The sequence below is a fragment of the Podarcis cretensis genome (assembly GCF_951804945.1).
Source record: "Podarcis cretensis genome assembly, chromosome: 3".
In the NCBI taxonomy this organism is placed as follows: domain Eukaryota; kingdom Metazoa; phylum Chordata; class Lepidosauria; order Squamata; family Lacertidae; genus Podarcis; species Podarcis cretensis.
The window spans coordinates 83,457,187-83,469,816 of NC_137172.1; positions in this window are offsets into that span (position 1 = coordinate 83,457,187).

Below are 12,630 nucleotides of genomic sequence, written 5' to 3' on the forward strand. Positions count from 1 at the left end.
ACAATGAATAATGGTTTTCAGAATGAAGTGTATGCCCAGACGTAAGCTCCCATTTCCAGATGGCTGACAAAAAAAGTGGGGTGGAGACTTGATTTCAAATAAACGTGAGCATGTTTTTTGTGCAGCTTAGAAAATGAAGGATAGGACTACTTCAGAGCCATTATTTTAAGCAGAGTAACTTGTGCTGAGCTTACAGATCTGCTATGAATAAGATTTTTGTCTTACTTGAATAAAAATCATATGTGATTCCAGGCAATGGCCTGGACCATTTGCTAATACTAATTGTTGTTGGTTAAAAGTAGAGTATAAGATTGTTAAAGCCTTCCCCGGCAGTAACTTGATCTGTGGAAATGTACTTTGCAGGAACTGTGATGCTTTTTGCAGCTGTCAGGCATTTAAGACAGCCATGCTCACGTGACTCTACATCTCCTGTTTAGTAGCTCAGTAATAGCTTATAAGAATGGCACCCTTTTGCTAGTTAAATGATTGCACATTCAACCTCTTTCATTCTTATCTTCCCACCCTTGCTCTGCCCTGTGCAGTGAAATCAACAGAAAGCTCACATCTGCCAACATTTTACTTCAGAAAAATAGATAACTAAATGATGTGGCTCTTTGAAAATAAGGATATGAGATTAACAAAGTATTTTATAATGCAGCTAGCATATTAGGAAACTTCTGAATCAGAAGTCGGAAAAAGTTTGTTGTTGCATTATAACCAAGCTTGCCAGCAGCACATTGAAAACATGGCCCTAGCTCAATGAGAAAACCAAATCATATCAGACTCTTCCAGCTGACCTACTAGTGATTCAATATGCCAGCAATTCCTTTGTTCATTGATAGTTTGAATGCCATTCAGGCTCAATCTATCCTATACCTGGCAATACAGAGTTGTATGCAAGCATGCCATCGGCTGTCCAAACCTTTACCTTTACCTAGGTATTAAACCTAAGTCTAGAGTCTCTTCATAATCTTTCAGTACAATAACAATATAGCCAGTTTAGTCCTTTTGAGTCCCACTGCAATCCGTCTGAGAGTTAGACTATGTGAGTCTGTTTGCTCAGTAGCAGCATGTGTGGCGAGGCAGAGCTTCTCTCCCAAAATCAGTGTCACTGCTGTTTACATGGAAGGGTCATGGTGGGGCAAGGTACAGAAAGGTCAGGACTGCATGAATGCACTGGAAGAAACACCATTTTGAATATGGTGCTTCTGTTGGTGTACCAGATGTACGAAGGTATTGATTTCTGTTCTGACCTGTGTTTGTCACATGCAGCACTGTTTCCATTCCACTGCAGATTGGCCTCCAACCAAAAGTATGTTGTTTGTCTCAAAACTCACAGTAGCAGAATTTTAATTAATTAGTCATGCTATCAGTAATATTTCAGGTAAATCTCTCTAACCAGTCTGTGATTAAACTGGAGATGGAGCTAAATGGGTAGTTGATTAGTGGTGTTTATATAGGGATAGGAAGTAGAACAAGTACATATATAAACCTCTTTAAATGCAACACCATTAAAAGAAATGGATCATCTTTAAAACAATCGTAATATGTCTAAGCAATTATCAAACTAAGTATTATTGCATAGTCAACATATTCTTTATTATAGTATGCTTTCAAAAATTATTACTTTTGGCTTTCAGTCCTTTATTTCCTGGTCTGTCTGTCCCACGCCCATACCTAGCTAGAGCATGTAATAAAAAAAAAGCATACAAAAAGTATTATTATTATTTTGAATCCAGAACAACAACAAAAGCAGGCACTACTACATTAATATGGTGTACGTGGCATGGATTGTGCATTCAATAATTCAGTGCTGGAAATAGTGAACCATAACAGAACCTTTGTGCCAATATTGGTGGCAGCTGGTTGGATATGAAAACACTGGGGCTGCACCCTCCACATCTTGAGGGGGTGGGGGGGGTGGCCCTGCGTGAATACTATTGAAGGGACTGATATCATTGATTGTACCACCTAGCTCTACACTAGTACAGATCTACTAATTTATATAGTTATTGATAGGCGCTAGCAAAGCAAAGTTGTTGAAGAAGAAGAAGAAGAAGAAGAAGAAGAAGAAGAAGAAGAAGAAGAAGAAGAAATAAGCTTCTAGCTTCCATTTGGTAGATCAAATATTGTTTGAATTGCATATTCAAACCATTTTATCCATAATTTACATGCTGTTTGATGGTGGCAGGGGTGGGTGGGGGGTTATTTTCCTGTTATTTGCATCAACTCACATCTGCTTTTAACCATTCCCATACAATTGTCTTACAGCATGCCTCTTCCTTACATGATCTGACTGTTGTGGAAAACAGTTTATTTACAGATCAGGACACTGCTCAGTAAATCCTGACTCAAATAAATTACATTAAGCAATACTTTCTATAGCTAGCAGCACGTTGAGCTAAACTACTTTGGGTAAGTGCCTAATACAAATTTGAAATGGCCTTCCATTACCTGAAGCATACCTCAAGATGGAGATATTAAAACAAGGAAAGGTCTTGCCATATACCTTCAAGAAAGTAACAAAGGCTACTAGCCCTCTCCACCCATCCAGGTGCCCCACCCTACAACTCTGCTATCAGTTGTTTGTCATATTAACCTACTCCTGAAATTGGGTGCCCAGTGATGGCTTTTTGTAAAACTTTTTGTTGGATGAAGTATCTCTTCATTCACTCATGGAACAAAGCACACACACTCAAAAAAAAGTCTATGGGAGCCTCTATGAAAATGAAGTCTATGGGTGTTTCTTACATAACTTTGCCGTAGTCTGGTAGGTGTTTTGCTTTTGCATTCTTGCATTCTCTCTCTCATTCTCTCTCTGTGTTGCTATGCCACTTGGTCCAGTTCAGATGTAAAAATCATAGTTCAAGGAATCAAGATTCGGGAAACCAAGAAGAGTTATGTCCCAACACTATCATGCCCATGTTCCTGGGGTCCCACCACGCTCAGAAGATTTGGATGAGGATGAAGTTCAGGCCACTTCCCCGAAGGAAGAATCTTCTCCTGTGCCTTCCTGGCCAAAGAATGTGGCCCTACCACCATCTGTGGACTCAAAGGAGCTCCTTCATCTCCTAGACCTCACAGAAACTAAAAGATACAGAATCAGGCAAGGGCCCTTTAAGAACACAGCTGCCACCTTGAAGGAGGTGGGGTCTAATATAAAACAGGCCTTGTCTGCCTTTATAAGACTGCAGATGCTTCAGCTCTCTGTTGATGGAGCATTGTTGCATGAAGGGCCACTGGGAACTGTCCAGGGTCCTGATTACTGACTTGACTAGAATATTCGTTCTACATCTGACTTGGCATTGACTTACTGAATTGATTGGACTTGGCCCTGTCCGGCTTGTCTTGCCAGAAGGAACTCAGTCTGTTTGTGCCCACTTCTCCTGCTACATTTTAAACCAACTAAAATTTCTGGCCAGTCTTCAAAAACAACTCCACATCACATTCCAGAGGATGAATAACTGTGCCCAAGTTACAGCTGTTCTGGAGGGGTAGGATCAACTGATGGAAGCTGCTTCATGCCATGGATTCAATTTGAGTATCCAAAGATTGGGCCGGTGTTAGTAGCCTACCTTGGGCATTACCTTCCGGAAATTTGTGTCTTAAGCCCCGATCTATGAGGGTCATTTACACACACACACGGGCACACACACATGTGCAGGGAGCTATTTTAATATCCTCAGTGAGCAGCCATTTTTCCATGCTATGTCAAAAGCTGTCTTTGCAACCTGTGTTGTTGCTCAAAATGAGTTTTCCCTGTGTCTGTGGCTCTTCTTCCCCCATATTTCCCTGGATTGTGGCCATCTAGAATACACTTACTAGGGAGACTTAAAAGAGGCAAATTCACACTCATTTGTCCTTTTATGCAGAATGGAAAAGGTTTTCCTCAGTGACACCCTGTGCCCTATAAGAACAAAAACAGTACAGTGGTACCTCGGGTTAAGTACTTAATTTGTTCTGGAGGTCCGTTCTTAACCTGAAACTGTTCTTAACCTGAAGCACCACTTTAACTAATGGGGCCTCCTGCTGCCGCCGCACCGATTTCTGTTCTTATCCTGAAGCAAAGTTCTTAACCTGAAGCACTATTTCTGGGTTAGCGGAGTGTGTAACTTGAAGCGTATGTAACCTGAAGCGTATGTAACCCGAGGTACCACTGTACTGAGATTCTTTCAGGTGCCATATTTATAATGTGAGGAAAGCAGGACTCCTATATAACATTTCCACAATTGGCTAACACTTACCATGTGGGTATTCACCCACAACAGGGTTGCCACACATCCTGGTCTTACAACCAAAGCAGGCGTACATATATAAAAACACTTTTCACCACACATCCTCTTCCTGCACCTCAAAGCAGTCAAACACAAAGAGAAGAGACCTGCCAAGTTTCTGCAGTCTCTTCTTTATAACCCTAAAGAAATGTGAAGTGCATTCTGAAAGATTATCTAGGAGTCCATGCATTACCCTTGTGTGTGAGATTACCATTCTGCTGGAACTTGAGAGGGCTCTGGTTATGAGGTAAATTTGACAGCAGAAATTTCCCTTCATAGTGAGAGCATGCTAAAGATGAGCTGATTAGTCTAGAATGCAGGTGCGAGGTCCTGAGATTAAGAAGGAAAGAGGATTATGCTCCCCTTCATATCTAGAATCATATTTCTCAAAATGAATTACTTTCAAAAGCTCATTAAGCACCAACCCTGGGCCAAAGCAAATTATGTGGAATGATCACCCCTGAGAAATGCTCCTGGCACCATTATTAACAGCTTTTAGGTGCCAAGCTAAGACCTTTTAATTCACTTAGGCCTTTGGTAACTAAGCTGGTCTCTGTGGTGGTTACTTTTAGTGGACTGGGTAGGACTTGTCCTTGTTGTTATGCTATTGTATGAGTATTTTAGATGTTTTTATTATACATTGTATTAAAATTTTATGGGTTTCATTGTTTTTATCTGTTGCACATTATCTTGTTAAGTCACCTTTAGATTTTGTTTTTGTAAAAAGAAGAAGAAGAAGACGAAGAAGAAGAATTGAAATGACTGGATGAGCTGTGCTTTTACTAAGGGCATGCTAAAAGACAGCTAATGGAATTCTTCCATCATCCTTTTAGGATGTGTGTGTTTAAGGATATGCTGTAACCATATGAGCCAGTGCCACATTCTCTTCCGGGACATATGAACAGCATTAACTTGGTTCTATCTTCAAAATTCCAACACCCCATAGAAGTTAGTTGCTGACACCCCTAAGTAAATCAATAAGGCTGAGACTTGAAGTTTTATCCGTGAAATGTGTTGGCTCTGTGAACTTCTTCCCTCCAGGATTATGTCAAACTCCCAATTACTTATCTTAGTACTCCTGCAGGCCCCCATCTTTGCAGCACACGCTACGGAAAACTCATGTTTCAGAGGGCATTGCATTCTCTATGAAAGCCATTCTAATCTGGCATTTCCACACATTACTACTCAGTCACAGCTCATACTGATTTCAGCCAACAGGCTCATAATCTTCACGGCATGTTACCGTCCCATTCTCCCACCCATCCATTTCCATTCTATCTTATCCTCAGCATGTGCAGATATTACCTCATCCACCCTGGCTCAAGAGATTAACCCCAAAGTGATATGATAAATGCCTCATTCAACAACAACAACAACAACACAATCCCCTGACACTGATTTCTGAGTTTTGTTTTAAGCCTCACTGAAGAGTGTGACATTGCTACCAGATACTGGTTTCCTCCCCCCCCCCCATTCCCAGAGGCTAGAGCCAAATAAGATTTCGTAAATCATATAGACTCATCTCTTGCCTAGGATTTGGGTGTGGAGATTTATCCTACACTTTTGATAACAATGCTGCAAGGACACAAAGGTAAGCATGTTTTCCCAGAAATCCACTGGATATGTGATGCTGTTGTTTTTAGTAAAGCTTTCCTGTGTGGAATTCCATATGGCTAACTTTTAAATCAGACCAGTATCCTCTACATCAGCCTTTCTCAACCTGTGGGTCCCCAGATGTTGTTGAATTACAACTCCCATGACCCCTAGCTAGCGAGGCCAGAGCTCAGGGATGATGGGAGTTGTCCAACAACATCTGGGGACCCACAGGTTGAGAACCACTGCTCTACATGAACAGCATTAGCAAACCAGCGATCTATGGTTCAGTTGGATGCTGGGTTGGTATGCTAGTACTGCATTTAAAAGGAGCGGCCCCTCAATTTTAAGAAGACTGCAAATACCCTCAAAGTATGGATATATTACCTACAGAAGAAGGTCTTCCAACAAAGGCCAGGTAGTTGGGGATACTCCAGTTCTGGATGGTCACATGATTTGCTCCAACTCTATAAATGTTACTGCCATCTGTCTGTCTTGAGAGACAATGGAGGAGTGTGCCTTTGTGGGTGAAGTCAAACTGTTGGAAGGTTGCATTGCCTGCTGTGGCTGCAGAGACCCATACAGGAGAGACATGTTTTGTTGCAGTTGGGCAAATGAAGGCATCCAGTTGTGCTATGGCAGATGTACCAAAGTGTTTCTTCTCTATGTGCCCCTCCCGCTCTGTGAAGATTATGTACATATTCCCAGTGTCACATTTAAGAAGAGGGAACAAAATCTTCAGAAACTTACCGATATCCATACTGGTTCCCATGTATTAAGAATGTAAGAAGAGGCTGCTGGATTAGGCCACTGGCCGACTAGTCCAACATCCTGTTCTCACAGTGGCCAAGCAGATGCCTGCAGGAAACCCACAAGCAGGACCCAAGCACAAGAGCCCTCTCCTCTCACATAGCTTCAAGCAAGTGGCATTATTGCCTCCATCTATACAGGCAGAACACAGGCATGGAGTAGCCATTGGTAGCCTTATTGTCTATGAATTTGTCTAATCCTCTTTCAAAGCCATCCAAGCTAGTGGACATCACTGCCTCCTGTGAGAACAAGTTCTATAGTGCAACTACACTCTACGTGTATTAAAAATTCATATTTTTTTAAAAAAACCAATCCATAATATTCAGTTCACTCAGATCCAGTTTTCTCCAGTAGCCTGGACAAAAAAACCCCAAAACCTAGTCAATAGCCTTGTTCGTTCCCATTTGTAGCAAATAATAAGTATAAGTTGTGTCTTCACTACTTCAGTATCTTCAAAAATAAATAAATAATGTCATTGCTGCTGCCTTTTACAAGTGGGGAGAGTGATATTGCACTCCTGCTTGCAGACTTCCCATCAGCATCTGGCCAGTGTGAGAATAGGATGGTTAACTAGATTGGTCTTTGGTCTGATCCAGAAGGGGAAAGGTCTCAGCACTGTGGCAGAGCACCATTTTTGCATGGAGGAAGAGTCTCAGTTCCGATCTCTGGCGTCTGCAGATAAGAAAGGGGAGGTTCCTCGACTGAAATCCTAGAAAGTTGCTGGTCATCAGTGTAGACAATACTGAGCTTGGTGGACTCTGTATACAGGCAGTTTCCTGTGTTATTTTTTTCTGTTTGACTCAGTGTTTCCTGAGAGACCCAGTAAAAACAGTGACTTGAAAAGGATTATTTCTGCATCAAAGTAGATACTTGTCTGCTCCATCACTGCATGGATGAGATACAAAATGCCACACCCTCTATGTCATTTTTTGGGAAGCCTTTGTATGCACACACAAGCTGAAAGCGTGCCTGTTTGTTTTCAGCCCTTTAAAGTGGGTTTCTCTAACTTTTGTATTTTTCACTTTATGCATGTTTGTGTGTAGAGATGGACTGATCTGTTAATTTTGGTTTCCCTGTTTGTTGTAGGAGTCGTTGTACAGTTTTTATTGAAATGTGTGTGTTTTTTCTTGTTTCGTGCCGTAAGTTTTTTGTTTTGGGGTGGGGGTTTCCCCTTCTTTGCTTTTATGTAATGCTTTTTATGTTTTAAAGCTTCCTCAGTTGCTTAGAATCTGTTTATGAAATAATAATAATATATATATAATGGATCATGACCTGTCCTCTGTAATGAAATAGGAGCTGCTCCCTCCCATATTCCAGTTGTCTTGCTGCAAGTGTACTTTTAAATCACAGGTTGTACAAACATTTAATTTAAAAAAGAAAGGCAGAAAAATACCCAACTATTAATTCATCAGATGAGTAAGCATGAAAGAACCAGCAACAGTCAGCATCTGTGGAGGCCAAAATCCCCAAAAGAAGACAACAAAAACTACCACAGGACATTTGTCACCAGGAAAGGGTTGCTGTAGACTCAGAAAACAGTCCTTCGTCACTGGTCAAAAGGAGCAAAAGGCAAACAGGTTCTGGTTTATATGCAGCCGTCCTTTGTTTGTTTTCATTAAACACCCTTACTGATCTTAACCATCTGTATTTGTTAAACTTGTTTCGTTCCTCCGTACTTTGGAGTACAAACAATACCATATGTGTGCTCCTTCACTGCTGGCATTTTGGCTCATCACACTGACATGTGTCTGAAAGGCTACGTTTGCAGTTGTTGTCCCAGAAGTGGATGTGATCCACTGTGAAATTTGAAATATTCAAGGTATCTTTTTATTTACTTTTTTGCATGAGAAAACATAAAAGGTGCCTAAATGGGTAATACTAATCTCGACTAAAACTTGAGTAGTGACACGCATTTAAATATCCCGCAACTGGAGATCTTCAGGAAGAATATGTATTTGTGTGGCTCACCAATGGGATAAATGGATTCTGTTTTTTGTCCATTTTAGAAATACAGTGGTACCTCTGGTTACGTACTTAATTCATTCCAGAGGTCCATTCTTAACATGAAAATGTTCTTAACCTGAAGCACCACTTTAGCTAATGGGGCCTCCCGCTGCTACCGCGCCACCACCGTGCGATTTTTGTTCTCATCCTGAAGCAAAGTTCTTAACCTGAGGTAATATTTCTGGGTTAGCAGAGTCTGTAACCTGAAGCGTATGTAACCTGAAGTGTATGTAACCTGAGGTACCACTGTACTGTCCATTTTAGAAATACTGTGCAGAGACAATGTGGTGAACACTGAGGACAGAACATGTATGTGCACCGAAATATGCAAAATATGAAAAAGGGATATTCAATGCTATTTTAATACTGAGTTATTGCCAGACATCAGCACACATTTTTTTCTCAGCGTAGGCAAGGTCTCTGGTCATAAGGGGTCTCTGGTCAATCTCACAGCTAAAAACTTTATATGAAACTCACAGCCAAGAAGCTGAGATGTCCCTTGTATGGAAGAAGGGTGTGTTTGCATTAAAAATGGCTAAGGTTCTGGGGACTCAATCCATGCACAGATGCTACTGCACAAAAATGTCTTGCTTTCTCTATGCTTTTGCCAAAAGCCAAACCAAACCCATATTCAAAGACATGTGCAGAGTTCCACCTGAACCGGATTTCTCAGTAACAGAGGGACTGGCCAATATGCCCAGAGGTCCACTAAAAGTTCCTCACCGTGGCAAGGATGAACTGACCCCAACAGTGCCACCTACAACCAAGATGTACTGTCATTTTCTTCTGCTGTAGTCACTGTTCTTGTGTGGCATGACCAAGGGCGGCTGTATGCAATTTGGCTTCTTTGCATCCAATTCCATGGGGTTGGATTGTGGCCTTAAACAGATTTTAATCTGATTTAATTGACATTCCTCCTTTCACTCAGGAAAATGTAGTTTGGAAGAGAGCTAACACTATGCCTAGTGATCCCTTTCACAGGAATACAGGAAATTGTGCCAGTTAAACTGTTTTACAGTCAAAGAATGAAAAGTATTTGAGAGTCTGTTGGAATTCTAAACTCAGGATTATAACGGACAACCCTTTCCCCTTTTGTTATATATCCCCCCATTTTCTTTTTATTCCCCAGCTAACATTGTAGGGCACAGTAGAATATTATACCTTTGTTAACTATTGACCGTTCAGATGTTTGTGTGCTTTGTTTTTTGACTTGTAAATTTAAGATAAAAAAACCCCTGTTTTATATTTATAGTGCAAGCATGCCCTAAATGTACCAAAAGAAAAATACCTGGTTCTAAGTTAGAGTAGCAGATTAGGTCTGGGTCACTTCCTTTTAGCCTAACCTACAGGGTTGTTCTGAGGATAAATATGAGGGAGAACACATACGCCATCTTGATTTCCTTGGCGGGGAAGGGACATATAAAAATAATTTTAAAAAATAAAATGAATGAATGTCGCTAACCCTCACATCTGAGGGCCTTTCTTAGCAGCGCAAAGAAAACTGTGTAAATAAGAATCAGGCCTGTAAGTGTTTTAAAACCACATCACACGTTGGGGGCAGAAGCAGCGTTGGCTTTTCATTGTAAATTATGCCTGCTATTGTAATCTATCTATCTGGATCAAACATTCTTTGGCACTGCTTTCCAAAGATCCGGTTGCAGCGACTTTGTCGGCATTAAGTGAAATCAAACATGGCTTGTGAACAGAGGTTTAGTGATGAATAAATCATCCCAGAGAGCTGGAGAGAGAGACAAATCCTCAAACATGCCAGTGTTACGGTCCTTGCCTTTATTTCTCCTGCAGCTTTCCCCGTTAAATTTCATTTGCAGCGTTGGGGTGACATGTGTTTTGCCTTATTCAGCCATTTGGAATACAGGTGTACTGCTGTGTTTTTTGATGGAGTGTTGCTATTCTGGAGTGCTCTGTCCAAAACACAATCCCACACATGCAATCCAAACCACCAAGGATGAGTCAGACATCATGTCATTGCCACGATAATTATTGTACACGTTTTCATGCAAAGCTGCAGAGCATTTTTCATTAGTCAACAGTCTCAGCGCCAAAAGCTACACCCCTAAAGCTTCGAGGCTGTGTTTTCCTTAACTTTGAGGAATTTGCGATTTACAAAGGCATATATTGTGCAACCTATACCTAAGCCAAATCAAATAGCAAAGTGCAGAAAAACCCCTCCAAACCGTATAATGCATGTGTTTTTTTTAAAGTACAAAAATGTGTATGTTTTTGTATATATCTCAAGCAAAGGCATTTGCTCAACAAGTTTTAGAAGCCTGATAAATTGATCGTTTGTTCCGGGAGAAGTGGGGGAGGGGAATTAAGGATTTATTTGCTGTGTTTACATTAACAATTTTGCATTTTTATTGTTTGTTTGGACTTGCTCCTGAAAATTACAGCTGTGGTCCTTGTAAAAATGCAAAACGAGCACCCCTGCCCCTGTTTAAGAGGCAAAATGGATACTGAGCGTAATAGTTCGAGAGAGAATTCTTGTTAAAAAAATTGTTTGGATAAAAAAGAGAATTGGAATGAACTCTGTGTTCAGCATATTTCCATAACATTTGCTGTGTTATGACTGTTTTGTTTAAAAAATCTTTTTTTGAAATGCCAGGGAACTAGAAAAACCATTTGGTATCATTTATAACAGACATGAAATCAGGAAAACTAGAATTCCAACAACGTACTTTCCTGGGAAATAAATGACTGTGTGCTTTCCATTATCTGGAGGGGACAGGGAATCAAGCATAGGAGTGGTGCAGATCATGGCCTACCTGTCAGTCAGCTGACATTACTCATGAATCCAACAGTGTCACCTAAGTTGCAAAATATCTTCTACCAGCTTTGACTGGTAGCTCAGCTGCAACCCAATCTGAACAGGGATAGGGTGGCTTTGGTTGTCTATATTCTGGTTAGATGACTGCAATGTGCTGTGCATGTGGCTACCTTTCAGGGGCGCTGACTTGCTCCCCCCCACACACACACATTGAGGGGGTGCAACCATGTGATGCATCACGTGTCACGTGACAGCCGCCCGGTGTGTGCCAGGCAGAGGCAGAACACATGGAAGGGCAATCCTCGAGCTTGCTCATTGCAGCTCCTGCCTGGCTCCAAGGCTCCCGGGCTGCCAGGCGGATGCTGGGATGAGTGAAAGCGAAAATCGCCCTCACTCTTTACAGCTCCCGCAAAGCTCCTGGGCTCCGAGGGCTGCCTGGTGTAGGCTGTGGCTGTAGCGCGTGAAGGGCGCCTCGCGTCAGTGGGGGGCGGCAGCCCCCTCAATATGGGGTTGGTGCAGCCTCTTGTGCCCCATCAGGGCCGTCTTTACCCAGGGGTGCAGGGCACCTGGGTGCTGAATTCTGGGGGGCACCAGGCGCCCACCACTGAAGACGCCTAAGCGTATTGGATTGAGCTGCTATACGGCAGCGGGTCAGTGACACCTTTGCCACGACTGATCTTGCATCGCCTGCCTGCTAATGCTGCTGCAGGGAGAGCTCTCTGGAAAGTATCGCTCACCAAAGCCAGGAGGAGGGGGAGTAGCAGGAAAGAGGGAGAGACAGACAGAAAGAAAGAAAATGTGCCTATCTAGCGACAGGAGTGTGCACAGGCTCTGGAAGAAGAACTCGTATATGCACACTCAGAAAGGCCCTCCCAGCTCCTCTAGAAAGGAGGTTGCTCCCACAATGAAAGGCTGCCTGAGATGGCTCTCCCACGCATGCGCACAATGCCCGCCGGTCTCATCTTTCAGACACCTCTCTACGACCGTAAGCGCATGTGTGGAGTCTTCACACCGACTCCCAATGTGTTCTTTGTCTTCTTTAGAAAAGCTGGTTTAAAACAAAACACACACACAAAAACTCCTTTTAGAGCTGCGCAGGTGTGAGCGCTATTTATCAAATGATAAATGTGGCATAAGGCATAATAAAAGTTAATTTGGGGGATA